At 39.6% G+C, this 15,359-nt stretch overlaps 1 protein-coding gene across 4 annotated transcripts in view; it reads right to left on the bottom strand.

Annotated features, from left to right (window-relative positions):
* Positions 1-13,700, bottom strand: part of PAG1 (phosphoprotein membrane anchor with glycosphingolipid microdomains 1) — a 138,820-nt gene extending 125,120 nt beyond the window's left edge. For all 4 annotated transcript variants that reach the window (XR_014018768.1, XR_014018769.1, XM_081266114.1 and 1 more), the window contains exon 1: positions 13,243-13,700. The gene's annotated coding sequence lies outside the window, so the exon portion shown is untranslated. The remainder of the gene's footprint in view (positions 1-13,242) is intronic.
* Positions 13,701-15,359: the final 1,659 nt, after the last annotated feature.

Genomic DNA, 15,359 nt, shown 5'->3' on the forward strand with positions numbered 1-15,359 from the left:
AGGGCTGGGGAAGTAGTTTAGTGATAAGAGTGATTTCCTAGCATGGGCCAACTCCTGCATTCAATCCCAGCACGAGAAACAAACAAACAAAACACTACTAGTAGCAATGCCATCTCTCTTGTGCATACACCCAGGTGCCCATAAAAGCATACAGAATTACCAGCTCACTCCCTGGGTTGACTATTAGCACCATACTGCCCTTTGATAGCTTACTACTTCCTGGACATGCATCCCAGTTCTTGGAAGGCAACGTTCTAACATGTTCATATATATGTAAAATGTGTCTCTAATGCTGATGCAACACCTGATATTTCCACTAATTTGCAGAATTCAGGTCCCCTTATTAATATGTAGAACCCACAATCTGTATCATGTCTTGTCATAGAATCATTGCCATAAAAGCATGTTTATTCACTCATAACAAAAGCAAATATTATGCATGGGTCAAAATATTTATTCACATTTACAATGGGTCTATAGCAAGGTTGGAAAAACTAATGAACTGTACCACTGCCAAGCAGGTACAGTTTCCTGAGTATGACCACTGGTATCTAGAAATTAATACAGATGTGGAACTTATAGTTTAAAGACTAACGAGGCTTACTGAGTACCATTAGGCCAATTATTTTAAATGATTATATAAAACCTAACAATTTGGAACATGTCTTCACTATCTTGCTTTGAACCTCTGTCCTACTTGGGAGTTGCACATCCATTAAAGGACCTTACATAGTTTTTGTAGTGTCCTTATTTTTCTTGGACTCTAAATACCTTTATTTATCTCAAGAAAATCTACCCTGGTGATTCTCTTCCTGGTTTTCATCTTTTCCTGTGGCTGTTTTGGGATGGGTGTTGTGAGTGACCAAAGACAAGTACAGGGCTATTCGGGATGACAACTGGCATTGCTTCCTTTGGATTTTTCTCCATGAATATATTTTTGATCCAACAAAATGATCTTACTTTTTTTCAGATTGCTGGTCCTGAAGTAGATGAAATGGCCACAGTCCAGGCCTATAGCAGGGAGGTGAAACCACAAACCACAAACCTGGCTGGCTATAACACATCCATCCACCTGGCCTCCATCCACCCCACTGAACAGCTGACTTGGCATTTTGTCAAGTCTGATGGGAAGCTGACATTGTACAAAAGCAAGGCAAGTCCCTCGGGGCTAAATTATATCAAGTATGTAAATGGCAGAGGGGATTTGGAGGAACAGAAAAGGATGAACAATTTCCTGGAATGTAGTATCTTGAGATGCATTGAGACTCTCTCGCAAATCTTTATCCACAATTTTGAAATGCAAAAATTTCTGAAAACTATTTTTTTACATTGCCACAAAATGAAGTTACTCCCCAAACTGACTTGAAAAAAAAGTCATTTAAAATTTGCCCGACTAGCTGTAAATATTCACTAACTTGCTTACCAAAATGACTATGTGTTTTCTGGACACTGACCAACACCATACAGACTATGTTATCTTGCTAAAAGTTGAATTCTGAGACATTTGGCCCAAGGATGGTGGGACTGTATACAACCCCCAGATAGGCAAGTTCTCCAGATCTGATTCTTTTGTAATTTCCTCACATCATGCAGGTACCACCTGGCCTCAGCTTTTCACTATTTCTACAACATTATTTTAGTAGAGTAGAAGAGATGTCAACACTGATGCAGGAAAAAGCTGAGAAAGGCACACCATACACTCTTCAATGCGACACATACTACATTAAACATCTGCTTATCAATATCCTTGCTGCATTTCTTAGTTTAATTCAGGGTGTCCAGGCGTGTATGCCACAGGTAGTGTAAAAACTAAAAACATGACACTGATCTTGAAGGAGAGATATCAAACTACATTCTACCAGTGAAAATTAATATCCCAAATGAAATGTTCAGAGATTTTTCTGAAAGGCCAATGTTTAGAGACAGGAAGGAACAGAGAAAATGGAAAAGTTAGTGGCTGCCTGCGGTTGTCAGTGGGAATGAGGATCAACCCCAGACAAGCATGAGGGATCTTTCTGAGAAAGGAAAAGTCCTAAAACTGAACCGTGGCGTCAACTCCCTAGTTCTGTAAGTTGAATAAGCCTCATAAGTTGTGCAGTTAAAAGACGAGATTTTATGACACATAAATTACACTTTAATAATGTCTTTATGTGTTCAAAAACCAATAACTTAAATTTATTAAGTAACACTTTTTATGTCAATACGTCCTCTTCTTTTCTGACATTTCAAATTAAAACCAGTTGAAATGGGAAGAGAGGAAAACCGTAAGTGGTATCTATTCCTGATTACCAAGGGAAAATGAGAAATTTCACACATGAAGGTCTAATACTCCATCTAGACAGAGCACATGATCCCTTCCAGATAATTTCCTAAAATTAGACAATTAAATTTAAATTATTTTTATTTCAATATGCCATGCATGCCTCTAATTACAGCATGCATCACAGTGAATAATAGTATTTTATTACCAGTCATTCTTTTAAAGAGAGTGCTTCCTCCTGAGGGCAAGAACTATGTCACCATCTTCATTGTATTCTCAGAACTTAGTAGGTGTTTATTATGATATTATACTGAACACAGTGATTTCTTCACCAGAACCATTTCTCACATTTCCATTTGCATGAAAAATATAAAACAAATTAAACAGTCTTTTCCCATCTTCAGAGCAGAGTCTCTCAACCTCAGCCCTATGGACATTTTGGCCAGAAAATTCTTTGCCACAGAGGGCTGTTTTGTACATAGCAGAATGCTAAAAGTTCATGACTAGCAAGTAAGGATTCTCTGACCACAGGTGTTGGCATATTATGGGGAGAAAAAAAAGGAGAAATTTTCGCTTTATTCTCCATGGAACTGTGGAGATGTAAAAGGCTTATTCTAACCCAAGGCTGACAGTTTTCAGGATGTGTGGAGCTGTGAAAATACATAAGAGAAGGGTCCTAATGCCAAATGGCCTGTGGCTATAAGCAGTTTGTAAGAAGCATGCTCGGTGCCAGCACTGAGCTCTTTATTATGAATTGTATCTAGGAGAACAATTTTGAAAATGCTATTGAATATTTATTAAAAGGAAAGATCTCTAATAATTCAGGTCTTGACACGCTATATTAGCAAATAACTCAGATAGTTGGAGAGGTTAAGAACTGCGGAGGCAGAAACCATTAACTTAAGTGTAAGTTTAATACATCAGTGTTTTATTTTATTTTTCTCAAACACCACATTGTTTAGCAATCCTGTTCCAAATATCCCAGCACAAAGCCCGAAAAGCTGTTATCCATATGGTATCCTTTCAATAAGTTTCCAAACTTTTTGTCTCAATTCTTCTTTGGAAATATTATGTATTTTACACTAAAGTTCAAGTTCAAGATGTACATTTTGGGCAAAGTGACCAATATAATAAAACAAAGGAAAAAATGTTCTTAGCACTATATGAGTATGTACAAATATTTATGAGTATTCATGAAGTTTTACTTCAAAACACCTTTATTTTTTATTTAACAAAACAAAGGAGTAGGCTTCTAACCTCATGGCTAACAATGCAGGCACTACACAAGCAACACCATTCTGGCTTTTAACCACATATATATTTCTTATCAATCTCTCTCATAAAAAACAGCTATAGTAGATAGCTATATTAATTCCTAATACTGAATAGGAAGCATATCTTTTCAAATTCTGTTCATAAAAATATTTATATTTTGACCTGTGTTCCTGCAGGTAAACATAAATAGGTTTAGGACTGAAATAATGAGCATGTAATCCCTAAATCCAGTTAAAAAAATACATAGTATGTGAAACAGCTCTATTCAATCAAACTCTAACTGTACACATAATTACAGTATTTAAATTAGCTTACTAATTTAGACATGTCCTATCATATCAAGTATACAAAAACATAAAAATGAATAAAATTCAAAAGGATTAAGAAAAAAAGAGGTCAAGAAGATTTAACTCTTCTTATTTAGGAAATGAAAAACTCCTAGTACCTGATATTAAAATATAAAATCATGAAAAGATTAGTAGGAAATGCAGCTTAATTGTTCATCTTGGTGAGTACTAAATACAGTAGTGTCAAATCACCTGAACAGACATCTAACTCTACATCCCGGATTATCATATTTGCATTTGGATGAAATTGGAACACATGAGGCATGAAATGGGCAAATTAATCTTCATTTTGTTTCATTTGTGTTTCCTGATCTATTATTATAAATATAAAGTACAATAAAATCACATATAAAACACCATATTATGTTACATTGTTATTTAAATTTTCATATTCCTATATTGTAATTCCTCAACTACGCTGGACTAAAGCTACTACAACATCATGTGTAATGATAATTACACAAACTAAGCTTAACATTTTATAAAACTTTTTAAAATTTATAAATGTATTGTTATTTAAAAAAATCAGCATCACCAACAAAAGACCAATCACCAAATGTCACAAATGCATAAGCCCCTTTGAATTCAACTTTTCCTACTGAAGCTAAAATGTAAAATTGGCACCATGAAGCTTGAAATTGAGATTTAGGGATAAGCATTGGCACCAGCGCTTTGCTACTTGCTAGAAATTACTTTCATCTGGAAATTGCCATTTAGCAGCCTCCTAGATATTTTTTTGTGAAATAAAAAAGGCAGCATCATAAACTTTTGCCAATGGCCATAACATTCCATGTGCATTTCATGATTCTAACATTATTGCATATTAACAATTAAAATCTGCTTTACTAACAAAATTAGGGGAATCAAAATTTTAGACTGTCAAAGGCCAAAATACAAGGTATGAAGCTACAATAAACTTTAGATTTAACCTGCATCATTTTACACCTCTTATGAAAAAGACAATTGATTTAAGACTTTGGCATTAAGTGGGCCAGTTAATAGCTGCTTTGGCGAGACAAAGCAAGTTGCATTGTTCAATATATTTGGAGGATTCAAGAATATTACAAAAGAAAAAACAATAATTTAAATATAATTTGATTCTCATCTTATATATATGGACATACTGAACGCTTCTTACATATATCAGTCATTGCAACTGCTAAAAAATAAATTTCCTTTGCTTCACAAACAGCAAGTTTAACTACAATAATTTGACAGTTTAAAATACTGAATCCTCATTTTTTATACTCAGATGCTCTTTTAAAATCAGCACCAACAACAGATAATGAAAGAAAAAGATGTTCATTTTGTGAAACAGCAGATTTTCCCCTAGTCTAATTTAATCACATATATTTGCATAAATAACCTGTGGCCCATCAGATATAGAAATTGTAGCCAATACAGTTTCTACTGTTGGTGCTTAACATCCATCCCCTAGTTTTTTTCCTCAGTAGCTAGTCACCAAGAGATAGGCAACATGATGGAAAGATATGAAAACAAGATTTGAAGTCAGCATGCCTCATTTTAGGTCCTATGAGCTCAGTCACTTACTAGCCATGTTATGGCCACTCAGTCATCTTCACCCTGAATCTCAGTCTCCTCATCTCTCTAATGGGAGTAATTCTACCTTTAAATCAAAATGGAAGGATAAAACATTTAAGAACTGAAATTCACGATACCAACTGAAACACATAAGATTATTTCTATTGTTGCTAAATGCAGATCACAACCTCACAACAATTTAAAATACAGTTTGTCTATGAAATAATGAGGCGATTTTATAGGACAAGTTAAAATTATATGATATTGTACTCAACATACCTCAAATAATGCAATGAGCCAAAAGACACTCATGATCTGTAAAAGAATTGGTCCAAAGGTTCAAACCCTCTAAACATTCCAGGGCCAGGATAAAAGCTTAGTCTTTATAAGCTGTCAAATAATGTGCCATTTATCACTTTCCCTTTCAGCTGTGCTCATGGATGCAGTACAAGAGATGCCTGCTTTGGAGAACCAAGCACTTTATGCACCAAGAAAGTTGTTCTGATCTTCCCATGTTCCCAAATGCCTGTGTACTGCTGTGAACAAGAGGAAAATGGAAAAATGGAAAAGAAAAACAAGAACTGACAAGCGTTGGCATCCAGGGTCATGCTTTATTCATGATTTGATTTCTTTCCCTGAACCTCATCCCCACTCACCTTCCACATAGTAGGTCTTAGGATTTGACAGAAACTGAAAGCTAAAAAACAACCTGTGAGGATACCCGCAAGGTAAGAGTCAGGCCCACCTCTGCTCTCTCAGCTTTTTCTTTGTATTTCATTTCCTTTGTCACTGGGTTCCCATTCAATCAAGCACCTCATTCCGCTTTGCTGCTGGCTTCTGCCACTTTGTGTCCAAGCCCTTGTCAAAAACTCCACTCACTTAATCTTACTCTCCAGTCTCCTTTTCTCCTGCCTGCCACCTTGGCTCATATTTTTTAATTATTATTATTCCACACATTCTCCTATGCAGATCACTACCTCACAACAATTTCAAATACACAGAGGACTTGCAGCTCAGCCTCTGCCTTGCATCCCAGAACCACAGGTTGTACAACTGTCATTGGAACCTCCTGATGCCTCACACTGTATAAATCCACAGCTTGTCATCTTCCCCTTTGAACTGGCCCATCCTCTGTATTCACTGTCATCACCAATGGCACCTCTATTTATTACCCAAGCCAGACACTTGGGTGTCGTTCTTAAAGTTACCATCCTTTCCCTGCTTCTCTGTCTCCCCCAAATGTCCCCACCCTTATATCCATCTTAATTCTGACTTTAAATCTGCAGTAGGCTTTAAGAGGTACTTTTCCACAGCTTCCCTTTTGTGTTTTCTACATGATCCACTCTGTACAACACACCCAGGGGAGTATTCTAAAAGAACCACTCCAAGAGCTGAAGTTCATCTACAAGACCAAACATGGCTGACAAGACCCTTTTTAAAAGTGCTTCTGGCCTCCATTCTCCATCTCCAGACCCACCTACCACATTAACAGGCCTCAGCCACCCACTCTTCCACAAACACACTGGTCTGTTTGGTGCTTTCATGGGAATGAATTCCCTGTTTCTCTGTGTTGGGTGATTTCTCCCAGCCCACGTCCACCCTCAGCTGCGTGGTACCCTGTTACCGACTCTTCCAGATTCAGACCAATCCCTGCTTCCTGGGTGAAGGCCTGTTCTTGAAGTCAGGTACCTCTGACAGAGCCTGCTGCCCAGGGCCTTCTTCACTCATGACATGGAGGGAGGTTCCAGAGGGTGCACAGAGGAATTTGCTTGTGCTCAAGTTCTCATCTCTCATAGTTCCTGGTATCCTATCAATATACATCTGGTGAATGTATAAATGAATAAATATCACCCAACTAAATTTGTCTCAAACACAGCCAAGCTGCTAGTGATTATGTGTGAATTAGAAGGTTCACAGTTCTCCTGAGGTGTCAGGTAAAAAAATAATAAGGCCATCCTGGTTGCAATTCTCAAGTGCTGAATGTAGAGGTGTGGTATTCTTGTGTATAGCTATGTTGGTTACTGGCTTTTTAATTTTAATTAAAAAAATTTACTTGGGTTCTATCTCTAGCATAAAAAAAATTATTGTGTTGTGGTTTTATTGCCTCTGGTTCATAACAAGTGCTGCCTCAATATTAAGGTTTCCCAATAGCTTCAGCATGTTCAACCACAATGGAGGTGACAGAGCAATGAATAGGAAGTATGGTTAGAGGTACAGGGGCAGAGTGGGTGGAGGCCGCATTAACAGTAATGGATACAGTGAAACCAGATGCCTGAGGAGTCATTTGATCACCCTTCATTCCTCAGAGAATACATTCACATAAAAGCTTACATATGCAGTCCTGGGACTCTCCAGCCAAAGATGGCAGATGACAGCAATGCTGAGTTAGTCACACCTTTTGGTGCTTTGAGGAAATTGAGTGAAACTGATTATTTGCAAATGAATACAGGATATGGTATGTAGAAACTGGGTCATCTGGAGACCTATGAAATGGGAGAGGAAGGTACAAAACTGCCAGTGATTAATTTCAAAATATTTTCTTTCTTTTCTTTTTTCTTTTTTTTTTTTAACTTGCTGGCGCCATAAAGTTTATAAGGTTTTAAGTGCTCTGTATTTTAAGTAAGGACAGCACAGATTCCCCTGACCTCTGTCATAAACAGATTACATTTAGCAAACTGCATTTTAAAATAAGTTTTTAATCGCTTACTGGTTTGAGAGTTGTACAATCCTGTAACATCAGAATAGGAGTAGAGGAAACGTCAATGATATGCCAAAATATCATAATGATAGTAGTTAACTTCATCATTCAAATCTCAGGGGACAGGAAGAACTTCCTGAACACATGCTGGGTTCAGTGTGAAATCAAGATAAAACAGAAGCAGATTCTGAAAATATTACAACATGGCTTTGAATTCTCTCTTTTACTTTTCCATTTGGAATGGAGTTAGGAAGGCTATATGTAGCCAGAGGAGATTGATGTGAATTTTTTGTTCTGACACAATGCAGTTGAAACTTACTTTCAGCCATATGTATGTATTTCCTCTAAAAACCTTAGGCTCCTTGTGAATGACAGATGACACTGATGCAGTATTTCAGTGACAAGTTATTAATGCTTTTTTAAAATTTAAATAAACTTTTTTTAATACCACCTGGAGAAAAATCTCAGGCCTCTCCACTTCTTTTCTTTAATAAGAATAGTGCAAGCATCTGCTCCTGAACAGATAAAGTGAACATGCAGTTCCACTGTGGTCACATCAGCTGAAAGGTTTGTGCTTCCTATTTCACAAAATGAACATGTGGGTTTCTTTTTTGAGCACTTGCATGAACTAAGCTTAAGCTCTTCCTGTACAAAGATATGGAGATAATACTTCCTGAGCAGTCCATTCCAGCTGTTGGCTATGGGCCAGAAAGTTTTGAAAATAACAGAGCATACCTACACAATATCATGAAGGCTCAAGACTAGAGGTAGTAGAATGTTGTATCTAGTGGACTGATTTTGTCAGAAAGCCCTAGGTTCCACTTTTTATTATGAAACTCACTCATGTGGCCCTGGACAAATGCCCTGACCTTTTTAGACCTCAGTTTTCTCTTCTGCAAAAGATGACACGAAGGTTAACTACCACACAAGGTTACTGTGAGGATTACGAGAAATACTGTAGGAAATGTGGTCAGCATGGTAGCCAGCACACAGTAAGGGCTCCCTGTTAGCTACTCATTCCAATTCTTATTCAGAAGGGCCAACCAGTGTGAAGTAGGAATAGAATCAGATAAATCATGCTCAGAGCTGTCTTCCCCTCATTCCTACCCCATGCCCAAGAACTCTGCAATCACCCAGCTCTGAGGCATACTCTTCCAGGTGGCACCTGCTTGCTTGTACAACCAGAAACTTGTATGACCCCCTAACATATCTCTTACTGTGCATGATGTAAGAGCTCTAGAAATATCCGCTCCCTACTCCTTATATCCAAAATGAAAATTCAAAATAGCAGATATAATTGGGGAGAGTAAATGATCTCTATTCACTTATATCCATATTAAAATGATTTTGCATTTCTTGCACATGTGTCTTATGAAGGCTAAAGTGAACTGAGTGTCAGAGGAAAAGTTATTTGCAGATTTAAATACGTCCACAGACAACCTACTAAATAACAGGAAATAAAACAACATGCAAATTCTGAAGAGTTAACTCATAGTAAATCATGGACTTAGCTCAAGTCACAGAAGTAAGTGCTCAAGGGAGACTTTTGCTCTAGAAAAACCCAGAGCAGAGGAACATTTCAAATATGGCTATTGACTGAGCCAAGGGGAGTATCTATTCTCTGAAAAGGAGGGCTAAAATTGAAGTAGAAGCTATTTCAGAGAGATGTGAGATGACTCAGTTGGCAGCAAGGGCTCTCTTTGGCACAATGCAACTGCTTGTATCCCCAGGCACAGGGAAGCAGCCTACAGGAAGCTCACTCCTGGGGAGTTCTGATCTTAAAAAAAAAAGAAAGAAAGAAAGAAAGAAAGCTAACCTTGAACATCTGTCTTGAACTACCTTTCATTGGTAGATATATTAGGAACATCTGTCTTGAACTACCTTTCATTGGTAGATATATTAGCTAAGAGGTTTAATTAAACATTAAATCCATGTGTGAGCAGGCTATTACCCATGTACTTATACAACAATTAGATTTTACTATCTAGAAAACAAAGATTTACCAAAGGCCAGAACCCTACCTAATATCTGAGTAACGACCTAAGAAAGCCAAAAAAAAAAAAAAAAAAAAAAAAAAATACCACAGCCTCTCAATCACTGGAACTCGGGAGAGAAGTTCAATGGGTTATGAAGACTTTTAATCCTGCTCACACAGAATCCCTGAAAATGTTTCCAAGGTCACTGGAACTGAGGCCAAAAGAAAGCAGACATATTTATGTGAAGGAGAAATTATTCCCATATCTGAACATATAGTAGGAGGCAAAGTACAAGGCCTTTCTCTCTACTCTAAGGGAGTCCTCCAGCAGGGACTGAATTTATGCTCAGGGATGATGCCATTTGTGGATTGATTATTGCTGCTTGCAGTGTTTTATTTGACTGTGTGGATTGCTGCAACTATGTGTGTGGGCAGGAAACAAAACAGAAAGCAACAACCTTCAGTGTGAACTGCAATATCAGACCAATTTTTCTTTTTTTGACTCCGACTATATGAATGGGCAGCGGAGCAACAGAATCCACTTCTAATTGGTAAAGAAAATTCACCTTACCTGGCATCTCTCCTGCACATAAGGAGGTGTGCTACCAGGGCAGGGTATTTAACAATAATTATGATGGTAATAATAGCTCCCAGTCATGGAAAACTGGGGGATGGGGGGGCTGTTAAGCATTTTGCACACTTTAAGCTTAAATCTCTTCAGCTGTAAATTGAAGATAATAATGCATCTATTTTGTTTGCAACTTGAAGCAGAAGGGTCAAAAAGAACATAGTTTCAAACAGACATGGGTTAAAGTATCAGTTCCAACCTCTGCTATTTGATCTCACTGAGCTTCAGTTTCCTCATCCCTAACATGTAGATCAAGCAAACTGTCTCATAGGCCTATAGTGAAGGAGTGAGGGAGACACTAAGTCAAATATCAGCTGGCATTGGTATGATTAGTAGGTGCCCAACAAATATTTATAGCTTGATATAAATAAAATTATATAAAAGATATTGTTATACCTGTAAACTTCTATTGCCCTCCATCAACAGCCGTTCAATGTCTACAATATCCAAAGATGCAAGGATAAGTTTATCCAGGGCAAGCTTAATATGCAAGACAGTGGCTCAATAGCTTTACATGTATAAACTCCTTTAATCCTCACCACAATCCAACGAGGTAAGTGCTACTGTCATTCCCATTTTACAGCTAGAGACACTGAGACCCGTTGAGAGATTATGTAACTTTCTCAGATTCAAACAGATGGTACTAGAGCTGGCAACCCAGCCTCATATGCTGTCCTCCTAACCATAATACAACAGTGCTTTCTGGGTCAACCTGTTTGAGATTCCATTCTTGGATGAAATCCTTCTACAGGTAAGCACTCGGATGTTCTCATGAACTACAATATATTGACTAACTTTTCAAATTTTGAAGTAACATATTTTTATATTTTCTAAGAATTTTTAATATAAAAACTATACCTTAAATAAAGTATCTATAACTAGTTCATCTTGTTTTGTATGTTGGAACATCATAAATAACTGCTCTCTTTCTAGAGTACCCAAATAAATCTTACACTAGTATATATCCTGAAGTTTGGGTTTAAAGAAAGACATCAAGTCCAAATTCACAAATAGATGTATACATATTTCTCTCTTTCCATATATACATATATATGTGTATGTACATATATATGTGTGTGTGCCTCTATATATATATATATATATATATATATGTATGTATTTCAGGGAAGTCTTAATGTGATACATTTTGTTAAACTAATGACTTGTACAAATATTCCAAATATTTCTCTTATTTCTAATATCACTATCTAATAAGCCAAACCACAGTGCTATATGGTATTTCAAAGTATTCCTTTTACAAATTTAATCAACTCAAGTATTAAACATCAATGATGATAATCTATTGCTCTGCTTAAAAGGAATCTCTAGGGGACAGCTGAGAAATAAAGGTTAAAGATTTCTATCCTTCAAAGCAGGATACTGCAGCTACCTATAAATCATGCTCTTTGTTTATTAAGATAATTAAACCCATCAGTACACTTAACTTTCAGACTCAACAATTGTCTGGTATGAACAATTTCTACTTTTTCTAAAACAAAGGGGATGTGTTCCAAAAGGGTCCTTTACATGCTCTCTGCACAATGCATGCTATTTTAAAACATGATTTATGTGTCTAATTCCTGGAGCTGCCTTGAAAAATATACTGGGTTCTTCCTCCCCTGCTCCCTATTACCAGAAGACACTCCAATTTGAAGAGTGCACTCTGTTTCTGACTACAGGCTGCTATATCATGTCAGCATTTTCATTAAATACTGTTGGAGCTGGACCTTAAACAAATGGAATGGAGAGCCACAGCTGCAACCACTGCAGAGAGGTAAAGTTATCCAGCTGGGAAGCTTACATAAGAGGTGCTGGACAATCCCTGTGAAACTCAGGTGTCATCATCTAAATCCTATTTCTTTGAGACTTGCCCACATCCTTAAAGTGTATGAAATCATATGTCGCACAGAACATTTTTTTTCCTCATGCTATATGCCTTAGAGCACGAAACACTGAGTTGACATATAAGTTGTTTTTCTCCCTAAAGGACTAGGCTCCAATTATGGGAACGTTGGCAACTTCTGCCTAGGGGAGGAGAAAAGAGAGATGCGCGGGAAGACTGCAGGCCTGAGAAGGAATGGCTCAGCTTCAGTTCCCAAAGATCCATTACAGTGCTGACCATCCAGGAGTCACATACGAAAGAGTCCTCCCCAGAGCACTTATAATAGAGGTGACAAGACCCTGCAGACCTGCCCCTGCCCCGCATACACAACAGACACAAAGTCAAGGAGTTCCGAATGTGCAATTAGCAGCAGGCGAAATGCCCTGGGAGCACCTGTCCTCTCCCAGCACTTTCCCAATTGGCAACCTTCACCAGAGGCTGGAGCCATCTAGTCCTGGGCTCCAGGCTCCTCTCCCGCGGCGGATCCCCTTCTTGGCACTCCGCACTCCCTCCCCTAACTGAAATCCTGTTAATAAGAGGAGCCACTCCTGTCTGCTCACAACACGAAGATAATAAAAACGAACCTCTCCTTCCCACGGCTCCCTCCAACTTCAAAAACTCAAAAGTCAACTTACCGAGATGCAAGAGTCCAGGAGGGTTCTTGGGGACTGGCTTCAAGGCAACCCCTGCAAACTCTGGCTGCGCGCAGCCCCTCGGCTCCTGCAGTGTCCGGAGGCAGCTGCGGCTGCAGGACCAAGCGTTGCTGCTCTGCACCAGCCGCCTCGGCTCAGCGATGCCCGGCGCCTTGGCACTCGCCAGGGCGCACCACCGGGCGGCGGCGACGATTAAAACTGCACCCGGCCGCGCGAACCCTAGCGCTGCAGCTGCCGTCGGCCCGGGAAAGCTGCGCTCCGAGCCCCTGGTGCGTGTCTCCGCCTCGGAGGGAAGCACAGCTCAACAAGAAACCCCGTACTAGAAAAAGCCAAGGTACTGCTCTCCGCAGAGCTGCCAGCCTGCCCCCAGAGGATCAGTCACATCGCGGGCGCGCAGGCGAGCGAGTTGGCAGGCGGGGACCGCAGTCCGCACTAGCCGCTGCGCCGCGGAGAATGACAGGCGCCGAGGCGGAGCAGCGGCTCGGGGCGCGGGGCGCGAGTGCGCATGTTCCCAACCCGCTGCGGCACGTCACGGGGAAAGAGGGGCGGGGAAGGGCGAGCCGGGCGGGGCCCGGGTGGGGGCGCCCGGGACTCCCCGCCTGAGTTGCGCCCTTCTAGCACGCCGGAAGGTGTAGGAAGTCTCCAGCCTTTGGGTTTTGTAAACCTAAAGCCCTGTGGTGGAACTTGTTTGCCTCCAGAGTCTATTGTCCCTTAAAAAGCACTGTTTATTTCAGCAGTCTTTGAGGTCCCAGTCGAGCCCACAAAAGCCAATTTAACTCAGATTATTGCTAAACCGTAAAGCGCTGCGATATGGGGGACAACGACCCTCCACCTTGGTTGTACCTAACTTGGGGAGCTCTGTTACGGCCCGTTGCCTGGGCCGCACCCCCTGAATAAGCACAGGAGAATCTCTGGGTGGGGCCCAGGTATCGGTAGGTAGGTTGTAAAACTTCCTCAGAGATACCAGGGTACAGCCGCGTTTCTCAAGCCTTTGGTGTGCCGCAGAATCGCCTAGGGAATTTGTTAGTGTGCGACAGAATCCCCTGGGCAATGTGTTAAGATGCAGATGCCGATTCAGATTCGGTAGGTCTCAGAGGATAAGGGGAAGAATCTTCATTTATAAGAAGTTGTGAGAGACTGCCACTGGGGAGTCTCCAGACCACATCCTTGCTGGAACCTGGAACAGAGCTTCTGAAGTGGTCTGCTGGACAATCACCTGAGAGACTTTTAAAAACTCAGAGCAAATTCCCAGGCCCTCTCTTCAGTGGTTCTGATTCAGCCTCTAGGCAAACATGGGGCTCTGGAATTCCATGTACAACAAACACTTTAGATCAATCTGATAGGAGTTTTGTTTGGACAAAAATCTCAGAGTATTACACCAGCAACCTGAAGTTGGGAATAGGCATTTTGTAGTACCAAAGAACCAAGTTAATCTTAACTAAAGTACCTTCTAAACGAATCCGTGCTTTATTTAACTAGTTCAAATTTTCTGCTAGTATTACTTAGCATTCCTTAGCAGGGAAAAAAAATGGTACAAATGACATTAAACATTATACATAATGTCTCTCTGTTACATGTATCATGACAGGAGGCTCAGAGTTGGCTGGAAGAGAAAGCTCAGTAAGCCAAGGGATGGGGAGTAAGGAACAGAGTGATGGATCAAGGGATATTAGTGTGTTGCAGAGAGAGGTGTGCAGGAGGAAACAAACTTCGGACTCAACCTAGAGCTTAGAAACCTGCTCTTGGGGACCTTAGGGTAGGAGAACCCCAGGACCAGGCTTGGCTTCCTGCTTCTGAGTTAGAGTGAAACTGGAATTTTGAAAAGCTAAAAGGTATGGATTTCACTAGGTTACCTTATTGAATCTCACAGTGATCTCTTAAAGCAGATTTTTAGAAGATACTTTGCACATTAAAAAAGTATACTTTGGGCATTAGTTGTGTGTTCAAGTGGAAGCACAGATATGTGTTGGATGGGTTTTTTTTTTATAGTCTGAGGAAAACAATTTGAATCTTGAAAATGGATTCTGTATTTACTATTCATATCTTTTAAAGGATATGCCTAAATTTTGAGTTACACAGGGTTTCATTTTTAGACAGGG

Source organism: Spermophilus citellus (genome assembly GCF_964194105.1).
Source record: "Spermophilus citellus genome assembly, chromosome: 14".
Taxonomy (NCBI): domain Eukaryota; kingdom Metazoa; phylum Chordata; class Mammalia; order Rodentia; family Sciuridae; genus Spermophilus; species Spermophilus citellus.